Below are 6,494 nucleotides of genomic sequence, written 5' to 3' on the forward strand. Positions count from 1 at the left end.
GGGATTTTTGATTTTTTTTCAAGCTTGTCATAGCTGAATAGGCCAGAATCTGTAGGACGTCTCTTTAAGAACTTCCATATGAACAACTTGGGAGCAACTTTCTTGCACTTGGATCAGTTGCTACAAACTGCAGTGATGGCAAAAAAACAACTTTGCGCTCTGGTCCAAGAGGTCGCGAGATTCGAGGTTTGCTGCTCAGCCAATCAGACTGCTGTATTGTCAGCTGTGCGAGTTCAACCAGTTCATCATGGCTGCGCCCATGAGTTGCTGTATGCATCTGTTTCCAGATGAACAAAGCCCCATCATACCCAGTAATAACATTTATTGAATGCTGGAAGTCCTGGATAGATCTGAATGGTAAGGAAAAAGAAATAGCCCAGTCTTTTGCCCAATTCACTGTGATATCGCCAAGACCTGCTGAGCTAGGATACCACAGGAAGTGCTACTCGAGATACACAGAAAAAAAAAAAACTTGGGAGAGCCTGCAAACCAGTGGAAGCCGAGAAAGCCAAAAGTCAGCAGGAATAAAAAAAAAAAAGCCAGATCCTGAACCAACACACCATGCTAACACCTGATCGAAAGTACGACGTTAGGAAAGTGCTGAAGGTAGGCATTTCATCCATTTAAATTTTTTTTTTTGTTTAAACCGTTAAGTACATATTTTATAAATCCACGACCATGTGACCCTTCTATATGACTATAATAGCTAGCTACTTGTAGTGGAGCCATGTGCTCGGGTAATTGTGAAAGATGCCCTGAATGTATGTTTCTCTTCATTAAAGTGCCTTGAGATGACATGTTTCATGAATTGGCGCTATATAAATAAAATTTAATAGAATTGAAATTATTTTTCAACTGATAATATACTACTTGGTTTTATCTCAGTTTTAGTTAAATAACGCAACTTAAAAGAAAGAAATCTCATTTTTTTTCCTCATGGAATAACAAAATATAGGTATCAGTTCTATGAAATAGATTAAGGTCCTGCTGAATTTAGTTAATGTGCCATGTCTATTTGTGTTGAAATCCTGACAGTAATTCAGAACCAGTGGCCCAAGTGCAGGAGAGTTGACCCCAAACAGTTCATACGAAAAGTCATCCTACAGATTGTGGCCCACGGCCTTAATGGATGGAGCAGATTTGTGAGGAAAACCTGCGAGAGGCTGGAAAACACTTCAGACCAGAGTGGGGGTTTGCCTTACACCTGAACAGGCGGGCCAAAAACGAGGTCAACTCAATAAACTAGACTCAAAATCAGAACTAACCAATCACAAGACAAATTTGACCACCTGAACTGGAATAAGGGAACTTAAATTCTGGGTTAGCTAAACAATGTGGCACAAAATGGGAAAACAAAACGGCTGCCACATAAACTAACAAAACAATGAAATAAATGAAATATGTGGTTCAGCCCAACGAGGCTGTCGGCAGTACTTCAGGTCCCTCAGCCCTCAGCCAGGTCTTTTGCAAACCAGGAAGGAGAAGCCAAATCCCCAGGTAACGCAAACAAAGAGGTGCTAATACAACATAAAAGAGAATTTTGACAATGACGTGTTGATATGCATGTGCAGCACTCCATACAAATGTTGTATGGAGAGATGGAAAAATAAGTTAATTTAAAAAAACAAACATGTTGCATGATGAAGAAAATATATTTGAAATAGTGCCTACAAAGCAAATTATGGTGAAACAAACTGGTGTGGATAAGTGCCATCACGCTTACATACAGCCTAGGCTACAAAGGAATGGCTTACTTCAAAGCATAGTTAAGTTAGAATGTCCTAGTCAAAGTCCAGACCTAAACTGAGTTGAAAATCTGTGGATAGATTTATAGATAATCTGCTCTGATTTGTCACAATGTGAACAGAAGACAATATGACCTTTGACGTTCATTCTGCAGAGTCTGTACAGTCTTTTGAATCCCTTCCGAAAACTCACTTTTTCACATTAGCTTCTACTCCGAGTTAAACTTGAGACTGTCAGGTTGAGATGTTGTATAATGTAGCTTTCTTTCATCCTATTTCTTTTCTAATTGTTGGCGTTTACGGCGATCTTCTGATTGCATTTGTTTGTGTGCGTTGCACTAGTCTGTAGAGATCCTTAGGTGAAGCAACTTTGTGTTGCATTAAATGTGCTATATAAATAAAATTGACCATGACAGTCAGTATTTACAGCAGAACATTTTACAAACAGGTTTTTTTTTTTTTTTAAAGAGATTACTAAACGAACAGTGTACTTTATTTTAGAAGTACTTAAGCTCACTAACTTTGGTCACATTTGCTGGTCTTAATCAGACAAAAAAAAAAGAGAGATTCCTATTTAAAGGTATTTAAGTAGGTGATTACATTGTAGCAGTGTGTGGCAATGTGTTAATGAAGGCCATAATGTAAAGTTCATCATACAACTAGAGTGTGAACCATCTAAATTCTAAACTTTTAATGTATGTAGGTTGTGGAGAAGGTGATGAAGCACTGAGTGGTAAATGTCAGCCTTCCCGGTGAGTACAACACGTCGATGTGACTGGCTGTGTTATCACGAGCCATCGTTACACTGCTGAGTGGAGAAGGAGCCATCTGCGAGGACGCAACACCAACTCATCTGCAGAAAAGGCAGATCAGGATTGGAGCGAGGTGTTCTTATCAGAGTATGCAGAAAATAAAATCCTTCCAAAACTAAATTGTTTCATGCAACTCGTTCCAAAATGTGGAAACAACACCCTCTGGAGATGTTTGATCAGCTGTCTGCAGATCATAACAAGCTGTTGGTGCTTGAAGCTATTAGGAAAACATTGGATGCAGCAAGAAAGCTATGGGTGGTGCTCGTTCAGCTCTATCCTGAAAGAACACGGGGATCTCTTGTAAATGAATGTGAAAAGCCTTAAAATAAATAGAATTAAATGATGTTGTTGCAGTAACATAATCTCACAAAAATCGAATTTTTTATTTGAGCAAATGTGTTTAGAGGGAGGGGAAAATACTGTTTTAAGAACTTGTTGCTTTTAAAAAAAACTACAAGTGAGACAGTTGTTGGTAACTTTCACCACGCTATTAAAACTGAAGATTTTTTTTTTCATTTATGCTTTAAATCAAATGAAATTAAAATAATTAAAAAGTAAATCATACATTTTTGTTTTGCTGGAATATAAATATATGAAACAAAGGCCAGCTTCTACTGGCCCCTAGGGTGAACTCAGACACGTTCATCTCCCACTGCACACAATGAAGACAATGAGTTAGAGGAGCCAAGCAACCAGGGCCATCTTGGACTCATCATGTCTCCGTTAACAGTCATTACATAAATTATATTCAGTTTTGTTTTTCCACACAGTTAAGAACACATTTCATCTTGAAGCCCTTTGAAAGACAAACATCTTCAGAAAATTAGGTCAATCCCATCCCAACGTGAAATTTATGTGAGGTGATCTATTTTTCAATTTAACTGTAGTTATTAAACCATTCAAGTTCAGTTTATTATGCTGATTCATGAAAAGGTTTCTGTCTGAGGAATGCCAAGAATTCAGTAGAACATTAAAAGTCATCCAGGTATTTATGTCTTCAAGACATCTGTGTGGTCTGATTAACTGATTGGATCCTTCGGGATTTATGGGGCTGAGTCGTCCGCTCAGTAACTGAGATTCATACAATCCTGTCTATTAATAAAGCCAAGTGGAAGAGAACCGGCCCAAACACTGGATCTTGTAGAACTCCATCACTACTTGAGTCTTAGGATGTTTTACCATTAATGTGAACTAACTGGAATCTGTCAAACAAGATCTAAACTAACTTATATTGTTGTTGCCTTGATTCTTACATCGTTTACACACCATTTTGTAGTTTGGGAGACGTGTGAAAAATACTTTTCTGTCCATCACTATCATGCGCACAAGCGTACAACCTAGAGGAACCTTATATTTTGGTTAGACGAGACTAAAATTGAGCTTTTCAGTAACAAACGCTCCAGATGGGTTGAGCACAAAAACAATGGCTAAATACGTTGCAAAGCCCAGCAGGTCCACTGGTACGAATGGTGGAGGATCTGATGTTGCTGGTCTGTTTCCATTTGATGGAATTATTTGTAAAGAATTCCTGGTGTGGGATTTAAAGAGGATGTCGAAGGCCACACGGCAAAGGGCATTGGTCAGTTTCCTAGTATTTTAAGTGTTTCTCTGGAGTCTTCATAAGATCTTTGACCCTCTCCATGCGCCTCCCGTCAATCGGTGAAATTGTGCAAGACACTCGTGGCCCAACCCATTAAAAAGCTCCACCTTTTGCCCCATCCAAAATGTCCTAGTTCCCTACCAGACATTTACACTCACCTCTGTCTGATTTGGTCCAGTTGGGTGCAGTGCATTAGGTTGGGGGTGAGGTTTACAAAACTAACCTGGTTGCTGAAAATGTCCATGCACTGGAGATCCACATTTAGACAGTAATTCAACCTTCTTCCATGGACATCAGGGACCCCAAACCTGAATCATATAGTAAAGGTGCAGTTTTAAGATTTGATTTGTAAGGCCAGAAATAGCAGTTACTGTTTGTCGGTTGGGAGTTTTTTGTTTTTTTTTCCAGTTTCACGAAACAAAAGTTTTGTGAAAATATGCCGTGAGCCATTCACTATCACAAGGAGTCAAACATGATTATTGTATGGTTTTCCAGTAGCACTAAGACAAGGTTATAGGTGCTTTATTTTGTCCTTTTAGGGATTAAATAGAAAGAAAGGGAGAAAGATGAGAAAATATTAGCATAGTTTGATTAAAACAACTAGAAAACTTTCTTTGATTTCAAGAATAAAAAGACCCAACATTTTAGGATCTTCCTTTCAACACTGAGATAAAAAAAAATCTATTGCACCTTTGTTATATTTTTGCTTAAAGGCCACAGCAACAGAACATATTGGTGGTAGAAAGTGGCCCAGATAGAGCTTTAAGGCCACCCCCGACTTGTCAGTATCAAAGGTTAACACCTCAGTCCCTTTTTGATTGGTTGGTGACTTCAGATTGGATCAGTTGAAAATCACTTGGCAGTGTTTGGCTGCTGCACTTTAGACTGTGTCTGACCATGCAAGTCTGCAGATAAAGGCTCACTGGCTGAAGAGCTTTAGACAATCTGTCAGTCCCTCAAAAGGCCAAACTCTGCTTGTTTTAAAACTTATCAGATTTCAGAGAGGAAAAAAGCATTATGTCATAAGCTTAAAAAAAATCTAAACGTCTAAACATGACTTATGTCTTCAGCCGGATTTGTAAAGTAAAAAGTCAGACTCTACTTGTGGGATTTCTAAAACTAAAGCAGTAAGATGTTCACATTTATGACTCAGCAGCCCAAGCCACACTATTAACTGCATTTGAAACATGACATGTCTTCACTGTCATGTTTCCATATGGCATGACATTTCCCTCAAAATAATGTACATGCATAAGTAGAAAGGATGTGGCAGTCCCAGGGGCACAGTTGAAGACCTCAAATTTAAATCTTTCTAAAATAAATAAATAAAAAAAGATGAAAACCTGATTGCTGACAAAAAGGAGGCAACGTATTCACTACCAGGCAAAAAATAATTTTATACACAAGCTAGAAGTTCTTTAGCTTGTGTATAAAGTTCTCAAGCTAAGTTGCCCTTTTTACTTGAACCCTCCTGGGACCCATTTGAGTCCTTTTAGTCACACTTCAAATTTCAATATTTTGCCTGTGTTCGTGCTATTGACATGAGATCTTCTAAAGATGAAGTTAGGGTTTAAATTTGCCACCTGCGTTGTCATTATACTACCATAAGTTAAAAGTACACTGCACACATCAGAACCTCGGCCCAAACGGGTCGCCTTTGATGACAACTCTAACACGGTCAAGTTCTCTGTGCTCTTGTAGCACTTGCCCAACTTGAGAATGGCATGCTTCAAACAAAAGGACCCTGGGACAACTCATTCTCACTTTCCTTGATTTTATTAACCTCTTGTACAATGAGATGCGAGTTAAGCAAACTGTTTTACCGTTTTTAATGTTCTTTTTTTGTTTCTACATTCTATCCCTACTTGCTTTTATTCCTATATTTTAATCATGTAAAGCACTTTGCATTGTCTCTGTACTGAATTGTGCTATATGAATAAATTTGCCTTGCCTTGCCTTGCCTTAAGCATCAAAACCAAAATCACTACATTTAAGAATATTTAACTGTTACTAAGTAATTTAACAAAAATAATGCCTTCAGTAAAGTTGCAATTTAATTTGTCTTTAAAAAAATTATATTCAATCCTTAAATTAACATTTATCCTGGACATATAGATGTTAAAATAACTTAAACAATCACACGGGGTGCCATTTTAACTGAAATGTCTGTTATTTTAGTTTTAACACCAGCAATGAATTAATCATGCAACCAAACATTTTAAATGCATTTTTAACAGTTTAAATAAAACAATTTTTATTAATAAATCAAAATTACCAACAGTACTTGCTCATAAACTATAAGCTCACCAGTGATGTCTTTTGCGAAAGTACTGAGCT

General features: G+C 37.7%; 1 long non-coding RNA gene across 1 annotated transcript; it reads right to left on the reverse strand.

Annotated features, from left to right (window-relative positions):
- Positions 1 to 2,320: 2,320 nt before the first annotated feature.
- LOC110369543 lies at positions 2,321 to 6,494 on the reverse strand. Its single transcript, XR_004931221.1, has 3 exons — positions 6,465 to 6,494; positions 4,381 to 4,465; positions 2,321 to 2,598 (listed from the first exon to the last, which is right to left on the reverse strand). It is a non-coding gene; the product is annotated as an uncharacterized LOC110369543 (long non-coding RNA).

The sequence above is a fragment of the Fundulus heteroclitus genome, chromosome 6 (assembly GCF_011125445.2).
Source record: "Fundulus heteroclitus isolate FHET01 chromosome 6, MU-UCD_Fhet_4.1, whole genome shotgun sequence".
Classification (NCBI taxonomy): domain Eukaryota; kingdom Metazoa; phylum Chordata; class Actinopteri; order Cyprinodontiformes; family Fundulidae; genus Fundulus; species Fundulus heteroclitus.